Source organism: Nerophis lumbriciformis, linkage group LG28 (genome assembly GCF_033978685.3).
Source record: "Nerophis lumbriciformis linkage group LG28, RoL_Nlum_v2.1, whole genome shotgun sequence".
Lineage (NCBI taxonomy): Eukaryota > Metazoa > Chordata > Actinopteri > Syngnathiformes > Syngnathidae > Nerophis > Nerophis lumbriciformis.
Genome location: NC_084575.2, coordinates 16,436,749 through 16,453,348, shown reverse-complemented (window position 1 = coordinate 16,453,348; position 16,600 = coordinate 16,436,749). Strand labels below are relative to the sequence as shown.

Below are 16,600 nucleotides of genomic sequence, written 5' to 3'. Positions count from 1 at the left end.
GCTGTTGTCCTTCCAGTCCAGTCTGCTGTTCAAGTGGACTCCCAGGTACTTGTACTGCCCCACTACTGCCACCTCCCGGCCCTGGATCTTGATGGGCTCCACAGGGGTCATTTTTTCTTGAATGACCAGCTCCTTGGTCTTGTCCAGATGGTTCGCCTGTGACCACTCCACAAAGTCAGCGATCAGTGTCGTGTACTCCAATTCCTGTCCCTCTCCGATTTTATCGATTATCTGATGATTCGGTTTTTATCAGAAATTTTAGAACAGATTACTAACAAAAATTGTAATCAATATGTATCGCCCTCTGTTGACTGGATTGGGCGGGGCACTGCCTCGCTTGCCCCGCATGCAGATTGTCCACTGGTCTTTATCGTCATATTTGACACATTTTGAAACACGCTCTCATGCCATGATGGCCTCATGATGTGACGGCGAGCGCTTCTGACACCGGCAATGAATAATCGATGGACTTTGTGCGTGCTGATGCCATTAGTGTCATCTTCTTGGTGAGGGCGATTGCTCTGTCAGGTGAACTCTTTCATTAAGCTATGACCGACATGATGGCCGTGTACTTACGACACGGCTCGCTGCAGGAGAACTTGGCTCTCGTCTCGCCGTCGTCTTCAGTTTCACACTGGACTGATGATGGAAGGACGCTCAGTGGACTTAAGATTCTAGAAAGAAATGTCAGGGACACATTGAAGTAAAAGCAAATAAATGTTTTACCAGATTTTTTAAAAGGACATTTTTAGAAGGCATGGTCTATATAGAAATGTTGAACAGACTGGTAATGTTGAACAGACTGCTGTGTGCGTGTGTGTGTGTGTGTGTGTGTGTGTGTGTGTGTGTGCATGTGTGTGTGTGTAAGCTTTATCCACACTGACATTTAAATCATTGACTTTAAGGCAATGGTTCACATTTAAAGGTGCTGTGTTTGCATGCTAAATATCAGCTTCTTCTCTCTCTCTCAAAGCTGAAGACCCCAGAGACACCAAATGTCGGCCAAGGGGGCTGAATTAGCAAACTTAGTCCCCTTCAATTCCCCCTTACAAATATACAGTGCATTTGAAAGGTAGTCACAGCACTTCACTCTTTCTACATTTTGTTATGTTACAGACTTATTACAAAATGGAATACATTCATTTTTGTCCTCAAAATTCTACAGACAATACCCCATAATTACAATGTGAATTTCTTTTTATTTTAGATTTTGCGAATGTATTAAAACTAAAACGTTGAAAAATGACATGAACTTAAGTATTCGCAGCAATTGCTCAATACTTTGTTGAAGCACTTTTGGCAGCAATTACAGCCTCAAGTCTTTTTGAATACGATGCCACAAGCTTGCCACACCTATCTTTGGGCCGTTTCGCTCATTCCTTTTTGCCCATTCCTCTTTGCAGCACCTCTCAAGCTCCATTAGATTGGATGGGAAGCGTTGGTTTTCATGCAGGATGTCTCTGTACATTGCTGCATTCATCTTGGTCCATAGTCAAAAACCCAAAATCCCAATGGTTTTACTCTGTCAGAGCTACTACATCTTTCCTTTGTGGAGAGGGAAGAACCTAACAGTAGGACAACCATCTCTCCAGCAACCCCCCAATCAGGCCTATATGGTATAGTGGCCATTTCTTTACAAACAAAAGTTTGCCAAAATGCACCTAAAAGACTCTCAGACCGTGAAAACCAAAAGTCTCTGGTCTGATGAGACAAAGATTGAATGAACTCTTCGGAGTGAATGACAGGCATTATGTTTGGAGGAAACTAGGCACCTCTAATCACCAGCCCAATACCATCCCTACAGTGAAGCATGGTGGTGACAGCATCATGCTGTGGGGATGTTTTGCAGCGGCAAGAACTGGGAGACTAGTCAGGGTAGAGGGAAAGATGAATGCAGCAATGTACAGAGACATCCTGGATGAAAACCAACGCTTCTTATCCAGTCTGATGGAGCTTGATGTCACACCTGGGTGAAGTCTGGTCTGGGTTTCGTCTGGTTTCATGTTGTTTTGTCATTTCCTGTTTTATTTTGAAATGCTGACTCTTCCCCATCGCCAAGGTCATCGGTCCTGCAGCAGTACGCCTACGTCTACCCAAGTCGCTCCGTGCCCATCCTACCTTCCACGTCAGCCAAGTCAAGCCGGCCAAAGAGAACCCTATGGTCCCAGCCACCAAACACCCCCCCCCGCCGCTGGAATGGGAAAAAGGAAGCCTTTTGTACCGGGTCAAGATAATGTTAGCAGTATGCAACAGAGGTCGAGGAAGACAGTTTTTGGTGGATTGGGAGGGGTACGGTCCCGAAGAAAGACAGTGGGTACCCCAACGGAACATTGATGACCCCTCCCTGATCCAGGACTTCTATAGACTCCACTCTGAGGTCCCTGGGTCGTCAGGAGTCGGCCCTAGAAGGGGCGGGGGGGTTCTGGTCGTGACAGTACAGGACTCTGAACACAGATGCAGGATTTGAGAAACAGTTGTTTATTCTCACCAGGGGAGGGGTTCAAAAACGGGAGAAACAAAACAGGCTATCAAAACAGATCTGACCTGACCACTAAACTAACAAAAATATCAACAACTCAAAACGCTCCGACTATGGAGGGAAAAAGGGGCTAAGAACATCTATCCATGCATCCATTTTCTACCGCTTATTCCCTTTGGGGTCGCGGGGGGCGCTGGAACAAAAACTACCAAATACAACAAAAGGCGCTCCATCGGAGGTGATGCTAGGAATAGTGATGGGCCCGGCAACACCGATGCATCGGCACATGCGTCGAGCTCATAGAGCAAAACCCTGTGTCGGTGCGCGTACCGCTTTTAGAATGTCACGTGACCGATCATGAGCTGTTTCGGTCACGTCACCGATACGCGAACTGTGTCGCACTGACGTCTCCTCTGTGCCCTGTGAGCGGGTCTTTTCTACAGCCGGAGAAATAATAACTAAGAAGAGAAATCGTCTAAAATTTAATACGTTGGAAAAACGTTTTTTTTTTTACTAAAAATGTGTTTAAAAAAAAAAAAAAAAAATCCCAGTCCACAAGCATCCTCATTCACAACACGTTCTCTGAGATTTCCATGTCATGATACATGTTCACATTATTTATTGACTGTATCTAAAAAAAGATAAAAATATATTTTTATTTCAATGAAGATATGAAATAATCCTAAATAAAATACAATGACTTGGTTTATATTATTATATATATTTAATATATATATAATTCTATTGTAATATTTTTCTATATAGTTTCCATTTATACCCCCATTATTTACTTTTTAAATTCGATCTCAATTTTGTACACTGCTGCTGGAATTTTAATTTTCCTGAGGGAACTCTCCTGAATGAATCAATAAAGTACTATCTATCTATTGTATATACTTGGTCATAAAATCAGTGTCAGTTGAGTCGGTCCATAGGTTGCCTGTAGGGATTTTTAATGTCCAGCAGATGTCAGTATTTAGTGACACAGTATCGACACAGTATCTATACAGTTTTGCAATATGTCGAAACGCTTCATGACGCCTCATCAACCCATCACTAGCTAGGAAGCTGATCTTACCTGAGAAAACTTACAAACCAAAATACTCCCGTGGATCCAAAAGGTACACAAAACGTGGCTATGGCTGAAGACAAGACTGTGGCAAAGGAACGCTGGAGGTACGTACATGAAGATACGAAACACTCTGGCACAGGACAGAAGGAGGATGAGACATTTATACACATGAGGGAGGGTGACACAGGTGGGCGCAATCAGGCAATCAGGAAAGACGTCAGACCAGTGAAACAGGAGGAAGAGCAAGTGACCTGAAACGAGAGGGAGAGTCAGCATTTCAAAATAAAACAGGAAATGACAAAACAACATTAAACCAGACGAAACCCAGACCAGACTTCACCCAGGTGTGACACTTGAGAGGTGCTGCAAAGAGGAATTGTCAGAGAGGAATAGGCGAAATTGCCCAAAGATAGGTGTGCCAAGCTTGTGGCACCGTATTCAAAAATACTTCAGGCTGTAATTGCTGCCAAAGGTGCATCAATAAAAGATTGAGCAAAGGTTGTGAATATTTGTTTTTATTTTTCATTTTTAATAAATTTGCAAAAAAAAAAAAAAAAAATTCACTTTGTCATTATGGGGTATTGTCTGTAGAATTTTAAGGAACATTTTTTTTTTTTTTTTTCCATTTAAAAAAAAAATGCTGTAACATAACAAAATGTGGAAAAAGTGAAGCTCTGTGAATACTTTCCAGATGCACTGTATGAACAGTCCAGAATTTTTATGGTAAGTGTATTATGAAACAGAATGTAAAAGTCATGTCAATCAACCAATCAATCAATCAATGTTTATTTATATAGCCCTAAATCACAAGTGTCTCGAAGGGCTGCACAAGCCACAACGACATCCGGGGTACAGAGCCCACATAAGGGCAAGGAAAAACTCACAACCCCAATGGGACGTCGATGTGGATGACTATGACAAACCTTGGAGAGGACCGCATATGTGGGTGACCCCCCCATCTAGGGGAGACCGGATGCAGTGGACGTCAAGTGGGTCTGACATAATATTGTGAAAGTCCAGTCCATAGTAGATCTAACATAATAGTGAGAGTCCAGTCCATAGTGGGGCCAGCAGGAGACCATCTCGAGCGGAGACAGGTCAGCAGCGCAGAGATGTCCCCAACCGATGCACAGGCGAGCGGTCCACCCCGGGTCCCGACTCTGGACAGCCAGCACTTCATCCATGGCCACCGGACCTGTGTCCCCCCCTTCCCAAGGGAGAGGGGGGCAGAGGAGAAAAGAAAAGAAACGGCAGATCAACTGGTCTAAAAAGGGGGTCTCTTTAAAGGCTAGAGTATACAAATGAGTTTTAAGATGGGACTTAAATGCTTCTACTGATGTGTAATGGAGTCACACAACAAAAAATATGGCCAAAACCTAGCAAAAATGTACTGAAAGAACAAACAAGTCAACCTTTGTCACGTGATGGTTAAAGAAAAAGAATAGGCTGCATGTCAGTTTTTTTTTTTTTGTAATTGGAATTTTCTTGTAAATAACAAGCTTTTGCAACACCGTGTCCAGGGACGTCACTAAGTTTGAAGGACATAGTGACGACCCCTGGAGGTTCCTGTGATGTGAACGCGCGAAGCAAGCGAGCAAAAAGTATTTCAGATCTTTTCGCTCACAACATTTAGGCAAAATGGTTGAAAGTGGAAGTTGAAGGATTTGACTATTTTTAATGCCAACTACAAAAATTGCTAGCATACACATGCACCTAATACAATGTGTATGTTGATCTTCACATCATATTTCTGCATGCTAACTATCATATCATTCTTATATTATATCACTAGGTATTAATGTAAATGGTTAGTCGTTTCCAGTGAGGGTTGGACTCCGCCAAGGCTGCCCTTTGTCACCGATTCTGTTCATAACTTTTATGGACAGAATTTCTAGGCGCAGTCAGGGCGTTGAGGGGATCCGGTTTGGTGGCTGCAGGATTAGGTCTCTGCTTTTTGCAGATGATGTGGTCCTGATGGCTTCATCTGGCCAGGATCTTCAGCTCTCACTGGATCGGTTCGCAGCCAAGTGTGAAGCGACTGGGATGAGAATCAGCACCTCCAAGTCCGAGTCCATGGTTCTCGCCCGGAATGGGTGGAGTGCCATCTCCGGGTTGGGGAGGAGACTCTGCCCCAAGTGGAGGAGTTCAAGTACCTCGGAGACTTGTTCACGAGTGAGGGAAGAGTGGATCGTGAGATCGACAGGCGGATCGGTGCGGCGTCTTCAGTAATACAGACGCTGTATCGATCCGTTGTGGTGAAGAAGGAGCTGAGCCGGAAGGCAAAGCTCTCAATTTACCGGTCGATCTACGTTCCCATCCTCACCTATGGTCATGAGCTTTGGGTTATGACCGAAAGGACAAGATCACGGGTACAAGCGGCCGAAATTAGTTTCCTCCACCGGGTGGCGGGGCTCTCCCTTAGAGATAGGGTGAGAAGCTCTGTCATCCGGGGGGAGCTCAAAGTAAAGCCGCTGCTCCTCCACATCGAGAGGAGCCAAATGAGGTGGTTCGGGCATCTGGTCAGGATGCCACCCGAACGCCTCCATAGGGAGGTGTTTAGGGCACGTCCGACCGGTAGGAGGCCATGGGAAAGACCCAGGACACGTTTGGAAGACTATGTCTCCCGGCTAGCCTGGGAACGCCTCGGAATCCCCCAGGAAGAGCTGGACGAAGTGGCTGGGGAGAGGAAAGTCTGGGCTTCCCTGCTTAGGCTGCTTCGCCCGCGACCCGACCTCGGATAAGCGGAAGAAGATGGATGGATGGAGGTATGGACATAGACACACAATAGAGCCCTGACATGAGGGTGATAGTTATTTGCGAGCGGCAATAATCAAGATAAGCCAGCGGAAGGAGCAGTTACCATGGAAACCGGAGTCTGCTGGAGGCATCTTCTTTCATAATCTTCTCCACGGTTCAGAAAATGTTGACATTTTGATTGCACAGAATCCTTGAACAACAAATACGGCAGTACCGAGACGACTAGAATTGAAGCATGTTTACTTCCGAGTTTACTTCTGTAAATACTGCAGGACGTGCGACGTCATGACACCATATTTGTATTCGGATCAGTATGCCTTCACATTGAAGTCTGGACACATTTTTTTTGTAATGTCAACGACTACATAAAAAGATCAGATTTGACAAAAAAAATCTGAAGTGTTGTGAACGCACTGAACGTAGCATTTTCAGCAGTGGCGGGAAGTGCGTTTCCCACCCGTCCTTCAGTGCTATTGCTACTTAGTCCGACTCAATAAATACCTCTCAAAATACCATAATTTATGTCCCCACATGACCACGGCTGGAGAAATACTACACAAAAACACACTTGTGCACTACTGGTCATTGAATCACCTCAACAGTGTACAAAACAGGCTATTTTTAGGCGCATTTAAAAATCAATAAACCCGCATCAGCAATTAATGTGGTACTGTCAAAATGTAAGTAATTTAAATACATTTAAAAATATAATAAACGTGAAAAAATTAAGAAGTAATCACAATTTGGTGCACACATTCGGCGCTGTATAAGTCAGGGATACCGCTCGTAGTTGGTTGATTCCAGTGGAAGTGGCGGTACAGCTTAGCTAGCTTTCGGGGTTGTCGCCTCATCTCAAAAAATGTAGTTTCTCTTTAAATACCACTCTTGAAAATGATATTACAAATATATATCTGCCACCGTATCAACATTTTGCTCTCCTTCTTTGTGGGTTAAAAAAGTGAGTACCGCTGATTTCTCCACTGACCGGGTATGTCTCCGGTGCCACTTCCTGCTTCCACAAATGGTAAATGGTAAATAGGTTATACTTGTATAGCGCTTTTCTACGTTTTTTAAGGAACTCAAAGCGCTTTGACACTATTTCCACATTCACCCATTCACACACTGATGGCGGGAGCTGCCATGCAAGGCGCTAACCAGGACCCATCAGGAGCAAGGGTGAAGTGTCTTGCTCAAGGACACAACGGACATGACTAGGATGGTAGAAGGTGGGGATTGAACCAGGAACCCTCAGGTTGCTGGCACAGCCACTCTCCCAACTGCGCCACGCCGTCCCCAACAAACCACAACTTGTGATTGGAAACTCACTTGGGAGTGACAACTGAGTATCCAATCACAGTTACGTTTAAAGTAACGATGGGCTACTGTCAACAACTCTTGATCTGATTGGCTATCGTAACTGTATAATAACAGAATGTCCTCGTTTGTTTACGTTGCACAGCCGCCAATAATGTCAACTCGCTAGCTGAATTCTGATTGGATAAAAGCTATAACGTAAAACAAGCAACACTGGAGCCTAATATGACATGAAGAGAATATGATGAATACTTTAAATATTTATGGAAAGTATCTAAAAAATAAAATAAACTTTTATCCATACTTGCCAACCTTGAGACCTCCGATTTCGGGAGGTGGGGGGTGGGGGGGGGGCGTGGTCGGGGTGGGGCAGGGGCGTGGTTGGGGGCGTGGCTAAGAGGGGAGGAGTATATTTACAGCTAGAGTTCACCAAGTCAAGTATTTCATATATATATATATATATATATAAATATATATATATATATAAATATATATATATATATATATAAATAAAAGAAATACTTGAATTTCAGTGTTCATTTATTTACACATATACACACACATACCACTCATCTACTCATTGTTGAGTTAAGGGTTGAATTGTCCATCCTTGTTCTATTCTCTGTCACTATTTTTCTAACCATGCTGAACACCCTTTCGCAGGTACCCAGAAAGGTTTCGAGTACCACCAAAAAAACTGAATCTCTGAAGACAGTATAAAAATCTGTGTTAAAGGTGTACAAATACTGTTTGTATAATAAGCATGTTATTTTTTTTACAAATGAGGGTTAAGAGTTCAGTCCTAAAAAAAAGAAAGAATGTGGCTTAAGTACAGTTTTTTAATTGAGCTGCTGCATTTTTTGGTTGGGTTGTTTATTTATTTTGAGTAACTTCTATACATTTCTAAAAGGGGAGGAATGTAATAGAGTGATCTATGTTTGTCTGTTGCCATCTCCTGGTGAATGTTGGCTATAGCGTACTGGGGTTACTTTTTGGTTGGCCAACGATTTACGTGGTGTTGCGCACCTGACGTCACTCAGCATGGAGCTGGAGGGGGCGTGGCTTCCAGCTCCGCCTGAATTTCGGGAAAAAATTTGTCCCGGGAGGTTTTCGGGAGAGGCGCTGAATTTCGGGAGTCTCCCGGAAAATCCGGGAGGGTTGGCAAGTATGCTTTTATCAATTTATGATCATGATTTATGTTAGGCCAGCAGAGAAGGCCTTGCTGGCCCTGACAGCACACCATTAATTTTCAGTATAGTAATGCGGGCATTACTGATGGAACGGATTGGATTGGATAATAAGCGCTGACAAAGGGTCTTCAAATTATTTATAATCATAGTGAATAATGACAGGTTATATTCCTGCATATTTACATTGATTTGTTCTGCATTCTTTTGTAAAAAAACAACAACAACAAAAAAAAAAAATTATTTAGGGGGGCTGTCATAAGACTTAAGTGAACGTGATAGGAAAATAATGTTTTTTAATTAATTAAGAGGATGTAAGAGGAAGTGCAGCCCAGCAGAAATGAAATCTTCTCTGACTAAATGACTGCTGAAGTTCACTCATGTCCCTCAGCAACACCCATAGTGACACTTTACACTCCATCACGGCTTACTCCGTGTGTGTCCTGGGGCATCAATAAGCCACCATGAGATAAGTGCAGATGTCTGCAGCCTGCAGCTTCCTGCTCTCAACACCTTTTGGCACTGCCGCACAAATCAAACGACGCTCTGCTGGCACGCCGATCGCCTATAGCAGGCGTGTCACACTTGTTTTAATTGAGGGCCACACCGTCGTTAAGCCTGCCCTCAGAGGGCCGCTTGAAAACAGTGAATAATATATCAATATTAATACATAATGTTTCGCCTGGTACGCAATTCTCGATGCATTTGATTATTACATATTTTTTTTGCATTCGTCTTTAAAAAAAAATCTGTAGGTTTTATGTTAAAAAACACTGGCAGCTCAATTTGACTGTAAATGGAAACACAGAATCACTGTTTTTGTTTGTACATTAAAAGCTGCGGGAAATGGAAAAAAAACAATTTTTTTAACGTAAACTATTGCCTTTTTGCTCAAGATCATGAGTCAAGCAGATATGTAAGTGATACTTTACGTTTTGGAATGCACGTTAATATAATTGTTGCATTATTCGATCATATTAATTCTTTTTTTTTATTCCATTTGTTGCGTTATTCGATAAAATTAATGATGTTTCTGTCAAAATGGAAAGAACAAATACATTCAGTAAGAAAAGGTAAAGTTCTTGGGTATAGTCTCACAACCATGACCACTAGTGCATCTGATCGGATGTAGGCCTTGAAAAACATATATAATGTCAACTGTCGTCAATAAATATCAATAACCAGCAGACAATAAGCACCATTTAGTGTACCACAATGATAACTAATTCCTTTTGTACACAAACACGCAGAGAATTTCACTGCATTGACTGAGTTCAAAGACAGGGAAGTAATCAATGCACTAATACACTTATGTACATGCATAAAAAAGCATGTTTACAGAAAGGAAACTTGTGTTTTCGTCATAAACTTCTGCCCCCTTTGTTCAACATCGTGACTGATCACAACAGGTCTCATTTGACAGCCCATCATTCATTTCAAAGCAGAGAAAGGGTGATTATTTCCCCCTTAGCTGTAATGATGGATGGCGACTGTCCACTCGATGGATGAAAAGCCCACATGTGCTGCGTCAGACTCTGTTTTTTTCTTAATATAATATTCTGACCCTCTCGCAGCCACTTGACAGCATATTTGTATGGCATATGGAACTTGCTATGATATACTGTGATGTATTACAGTAATCCCAGCTCGTTACAAACATGCTATAACCTTTTGTCCTGAAACATTTCGTGGTCATCCTCAAAATTTACAAATAAAATTTTCCACTGAGGGCAGCACACTGTAAAGTTAAAGGATGTGTCTGTATATTAAAGATGCTAATACCAATCCAATATAGGTCAATATGTATGCTAAATTAGCAGCCACATCTTAGCTCTGTGTCATAGGTGACAGTGTAGTATCCAATAATATATACCGTATTTTTCGGACTATAAGTCGCAGTTTTTTTTCATAGTTTGGCCGGGCTCCAGTGCGACTTATATTATATTTTTCCTTCTTTATTATGCATTTTCGGCAGGTGCGACTTATACTCCGGTGCGACTTATACTCCGAAAAATATGGTACTTCATTAATAATTAAAAAATACAAAATTTGCTATTGAATGCTGAAAAGTTGATGCCAAACTGAAACACTAACATTTAGCACACTATCTCGATCAGGGGTGTCAAACTCATTTTAGATCGGGGGCCACATGGAGAAAAATCCACTCCCAAGTGGGCCGGACTGGTAAAATCACGGCACGATAACTTAAAAATTAAGACAAGCTCAGATTGTTTTGTTTTTTTGTTTAAAAATACAACAAGCACATTGTGAAAATGTACAAATCATAATGTTGTTTTTTTTTTTTTACACTTACATGTTGCGGTTAATAGTATTATATCTTTATTTGTCGTTATCTATACTTTCTGAATACATTTTGTGATAATGTTCATCAGTCAACTCATTGGTGTTCAAAAAAATAAATAAATAAATAAATAAATAAATAAATAAATAAATAAATAAATAAATAAAAATAAATAAATAAATAAATAAATTGGACTCTAAAAGACACAGGATGGATGAATTGGTTGAGAAATGTAGAAACTGTAGAGGTTTGGAAAATGCATTTTTAATGGGGAAACAATGCATGAGTTTTTGAATGTTTTAAGTTGAGCATTTAAGAAATGTGCGAAATACGGATTGAAAAAAAATTATCTGGAAAATGTGGAATGGAAAATGGTAAGCGCCTCAGTAATGTTTTCACATACATCTTCAGGATGCTGCAGATCATCGTTTTGATTTCCAATCTGCTCGTCAAAAGGTACCAGAAACTTCCAGAAGCTTCCACCTGCCCAACTTGTATCAGTCTGAGCCCCTCGAGGTGGCTCCACCTCCAAAGCGGCACCTGTTTGCGGACAGCGCGAGTCCGGGATGCTTTTGTACGCTTAACCCTGCTGCACGTCTTTGTTGTCATGGTGACGGTGAGGCGGGACGCAGGTGGAGCTCCACTAAGGACCAGTCAACACAAGTCAGCGCCACACATAAGGGTTTCCCACTTCTGGCTCTTGTTGCGGTCCAAATGAGCTGAGTGTCCACGCTCCAATGACGCATGGAGCCACTGGCCCCTCCTCCCTGCATCCTTCCCTCCATGCTCACACTCGGTGGTCCATCAGAGGTTCACCAGCAGAGGAGCAGCTCTCCTCTTCTTCCTCTCCTGCGTGCAAAGGTAAGTCTTCTTCTCGCCCCTCTAATATTTCGCAACCTTATTTCCACGCATGAACTTTATGTAATATATGCAGCACAATGCCATTTTCGATGTAATATACGTATATATATATACATTAAATATTTATTTTACATCCATTCAGACATTTTCTTTACAACTTATCCTGTTCAGGGTCACATGAGGAAATTGGAGTCCACGCAAACTGACTTGGAGTGCAAACTAAAACCTAAAATTATTCATAACTAGGCCTTAATTATCATAAAACCGTGATTGAGTACTTTACTTTGAAAACCTCAAAGCGTGTTGGTGCTCATTTAAAAATTTTTTTTTTTAAAACCAATGTCTAAGAAAAATATATCACTCTTGAATCAACACCAGTAGTTAATCCTATGATCAATGTTAATTACAAAACTAAATGTGGGATATAAATAATAATGGAAGTATAAGTGTTTGTATATAGTATATTATTGGTACACATGTTTATTTCACATGTCTTTACTGTGTATGTATATGTTATGTACAAGGTGTATTTATAATATGTTGTGTAAAGGAAATGTCATATTTCTATGAAGGGATTTGAGATTGTTTATAGGGTTAGGCGAAATAAGTGCTCAACTTCAGCCTAAACCCTTTCGGTCTGTAAAATTGTCAATTTATGAATGTAAAACTGTTTGTTTATGTAAACTGTTTGTTTATTTTGTTGACCACTGACCGAAGAAATAATAAACTAATTTCCCGGGTAGCTAGCTAGCTTAAATGCTATCATTAATACATTAATGTCTTTAAAAAAACTCAAAAGTGTGATGGTGCTTATTTCCTGGATAGCTAGAGAGCTTAAATGCGAACATGAACACATTAATGTCGTTGAAAAACTCAAAATGTGATGGTGCTCATTTCCTGGATAGCTAGCAAGCTTAAATGCGAACATGAACACATTAATGTCTTTGAAAAACTCAAAACGTGATGGTGCTCATTTCCTGGATAGCTAGCGAGCTTAAATGCGAACATGAACACATTAATGTCTTTGAAAAACTCAAACCGTGTTGGTGCTCATTTTCTGGATAGCTAGCTAGCTTAAATGCTAACATGAATACATTAATGTCTTTCCCCATTACAAACTACACCTGTTGTCTTTAATATTAAACACTGGAATACAGTGGTTCTCAAGTACCACCTCAGAAAAAACTTGGCTTTCCAAGTACCACCATTATAACTAACATGAGAATACAGTAGCGTAGTAGGCCTAAGTATTCAATAAAAACAACACAGATGTTATATTTACCAGGTATATTTTTTTATTTTTGGCCACACAGTTTGAACAGTAACACTGTGTTTGAATATCGGAAAAAAAAAGGACTTTTATCAAATGATTCTTTGGCGTACCACTAAATCAGGGGTATCAAACTCATTTTAGATGGGGGGCCACATGGAGAAAAATCTACACCCAAGTGGGCCGGAATGGTAAAATCACGGCACGATAACTTAAAAATAAAGACAATCTCAGATGGTTTTCTTTGTTTAGATTTAGAACAAGCACATTCTGAAAATGTACAAATCATAATGTTGTTGGTTTTTTTTTACACTTACATGTTGCGGTTAATAGTATTATATCTTTATTTGTTGTTATTTATACTTTCTCAATAAATTATGTGATAATGTTAATCAGTCAGCTCATTGGTGTTCATTTTCAATCTATCCATCCATCCATCCATTTTCTACCGCTTATTCCCTTCGGGGTCGCGAGGGGATTTTCAATCCATCAAGATAAAAAAATTATATCAAAATCAAATGACAGGATGTTATTTATGTAGTTTGCTCATTTTCCTCGACTGGTGCACTAACATCCTGTGGTTTATTTTATTTTTTACATATGTAGCATCATCTACAAAGATACAAAGAATTGCTATTGCGACATCTAGTGGACACATTTAGAACAGCAGTTTCTTTCATTCAAAAATTTCGGCTCATTTCTACATTGAGCAAACTCATCCCGCGGGCCGGATAAAACCCGTTTGTGAGCCTGATTCGGCCCGAGGGCCGTACATTTGACACCTCTGCACTAGATAGAGCCTGTGTACCACTAGTGGTACACACATACTTGCCAACCCTCCCGATTTTCCCGGGAGACTCCCGAATTTCAGTGCCCCTCCCAAAAATCTCCCGGGGCAACCATTCTCCCGAATTTCTCCCGATTTCCACCCGGACAACAAAATTGGGGGCATGCCTTAAAGGCACTACCTTTAGCGTTCTCTACAACCTGTCGTCACGTCCGCTTTTCCTTCAAACAAACAGCGTGCCGCCCCAGTCACATAATATATGCGGCTTTTAAATACATATAAGTGAATGCCATGCATACTTGATCAACAGCCATACAGGTCACAATGAGGGTGGCCGTATAAACAACTTTAACACTGTTACAAATATGCGCCACACTGTGAACCCTCACCAAACAAGAATGACAAACACATTTTGGGAGAACATCCGCACCGTAACACAACATAAACACAACAGCACAAATACCCAGAACCACTTGCAGCACTAACTCTCCCCGCCCACCCCCATCTCACGAATTCGGAGGTCTCAAGGTTGGCAAGTATGGGTACACATACCACAGTTAGAGAATCACTGCTCTAATAGCGTAACAAATTAAAACAGAAAAATATAAATATATGAAAAAACTCTATATTTAAGGTTTCTTCTGCCAAGAAAAGTACATTTGTGTGTTTGTGCTGCTTATTTATTTTAAATAAAATGTGGTTAAACATTTTCAGTGTGTGTATAAGAACTTTCACCGCATATTCAAGAACACCGTGATAATAATGATAACCATGATCATTTTGGTCACAAAAACCGTGATCTACAATTTTAATATCAAATCAAATCAAATCAACTTTATTTATAGAGCACATTTAAAATTTACCACAGGGGTAGCCAAAGTGCTGTACAATGAGCAGGTTAAAAGATAAAACGAGTACCGAGCAAACACAACACAACACAAACAGAACACGATAAAAAATAAATAATTAAAATAGAATTAATAAAAACATAAAAACATAAAAACAGGATCACAGCAGGTGTATTATGGGGCGCCATTGCAGGATGGATATCACTCAGTGTTAAAAGCCATGGAATAAAAGTATGTTTTTAAGAGAGATTTAAAAACAGGAAGAGAGGAGGCTTGTCTAACACTCAGGGGTAGGTCGTTCCAGAGCTTGGGAGCAGCAACGGCGAAAGCTCTGTCACCTCTAAGCTTCAGCCTTGTGTCAGGGACCGTCAACAGCAGCTGATCGGCTGATCTTAAGGATCGGGTGGGGCAGTAAGGCTGAAGGAGGTCGGAGAGATAGGTTGGCGCGAGGTTGTTTAGACATTTAAAAACAAATAAAAGGAGTTTAAAATGTATTCGGTAACGCACAGGGAGCCAGTGAAGGGACGCTAAAATAGGGGTGATGTGCTCACGTCTGCGGGTCTGTGTTAGCAGACGAGCAGCAGAGTTCTGCACGAGCTGCAGGCGGGCGAGGGAGGCCTGGCTAATGCCTACATACAGGGCATTACAATAATCAAGACGAGTCGAGATAAAAGCGTGGATTAATTTCTCAAGATCATGTCTTGATAGAAGCGGTTTCACTTTCGCTATTTGGCGTAATTGATAAAAACTTTTTTGAACGACGCTGCTGATTTGTTTTTCGAATTTAAAATCTGAGTCAAACTTTACCCCCAGGTTTGTGACAGAGTCGCTGAGATACGGGGTCAGAGTGCCGAGGTCAACGTTGGGGGAGGGAGAGCGACTTGGACCGAACAACATAACTTCTGTTTTATCTTCATTTAGGCTCAGGAAGTTAGCTGAAAGCCAGACTTTGATGTCGTGCAGGCAGTCAATAAGACGTTGAACCGTGTTATTTTGTGCCATGGGAAAATAAATCTGGCAATCATCGGCATAAAAATGAAATGCAATACTGTACTTCCTAAAAATAGAACCAAGGGGGAGAAGGTAAAGCGCAAATAAAATTGGGGCAAGGATTGAGCCCTGGGGGACCCCATGTGGTAAAGGAGCTGTGGACGACATAAAACTGTCTACTTTTACACAAAAACTCCTGTCGGTTAGGTACGACCGGAACCAGTTGAGGGCGGCGCCCTTAATGCCCACACAGTTCTCAAGACGAGTGATTAAGGTGGCGTGGTCGACGGTGTCGAACGCAGCAGACAGATCTAAAAGCACCAGGACAACATATTTACCAGAATCAGTGGACAGGAGGATATCGTTAAAAACTTTTAGAAGCGCTGACTCTGTGCTGTGGAGGGCTTTAAAACCGGACTGGAACAGCTCAGTGATACCATTATCCTCTAAGAAGGGCAACAACTGACTGTAGACAACCTTCTCTAATATTTTGGAAATGTATGGAAGATTAGAGATAGGTCTGAAGTTAGAGAGGAGAGAGGGGTCGAGGCTGGTTTTTTTAAGTAGAGGTCGTACCACTGCATGTTTAAACTCTACTGGAACTATTCCAGAAGAGAGGCTACTATTGATAATGTTAAGGACACTTGATCCAATAGTAGCAAGTACCTCCTTAAACAGGCGAGGTGGATATATGGATCGTTACATCCCTTGTACAGTATATCAGTATGTGAAT

General features: G+C 41.4%; 1 protein-coding gene across 5 annotated transcripts in view; it reads left to right on the top strand.

The window, feature by feature from the left end:
* Nucleotides 1–11,922: 11,922 nt before the first annotated feature.
* The window catches only part of raly (RALY heterogeneous nuclear ribonucleoprotein), a 61,903-nt gene continuing 57,225 nt past the window's right edge, over nucleotides 11,923–16,600 (top strand). For all 5 annotated transcript variants that reach the window (XM_061923737.2, XM_061923738.2, XM_061923736.2 and 2 more), the window contains exon 1: nucleotides 11,923–11,972. The gene's annotated coding sequence lies outside the window, so the exon portion shown is untranslated. The remainder of the gene's footprint in view (nucleotides 11,973–16,600) is intronic.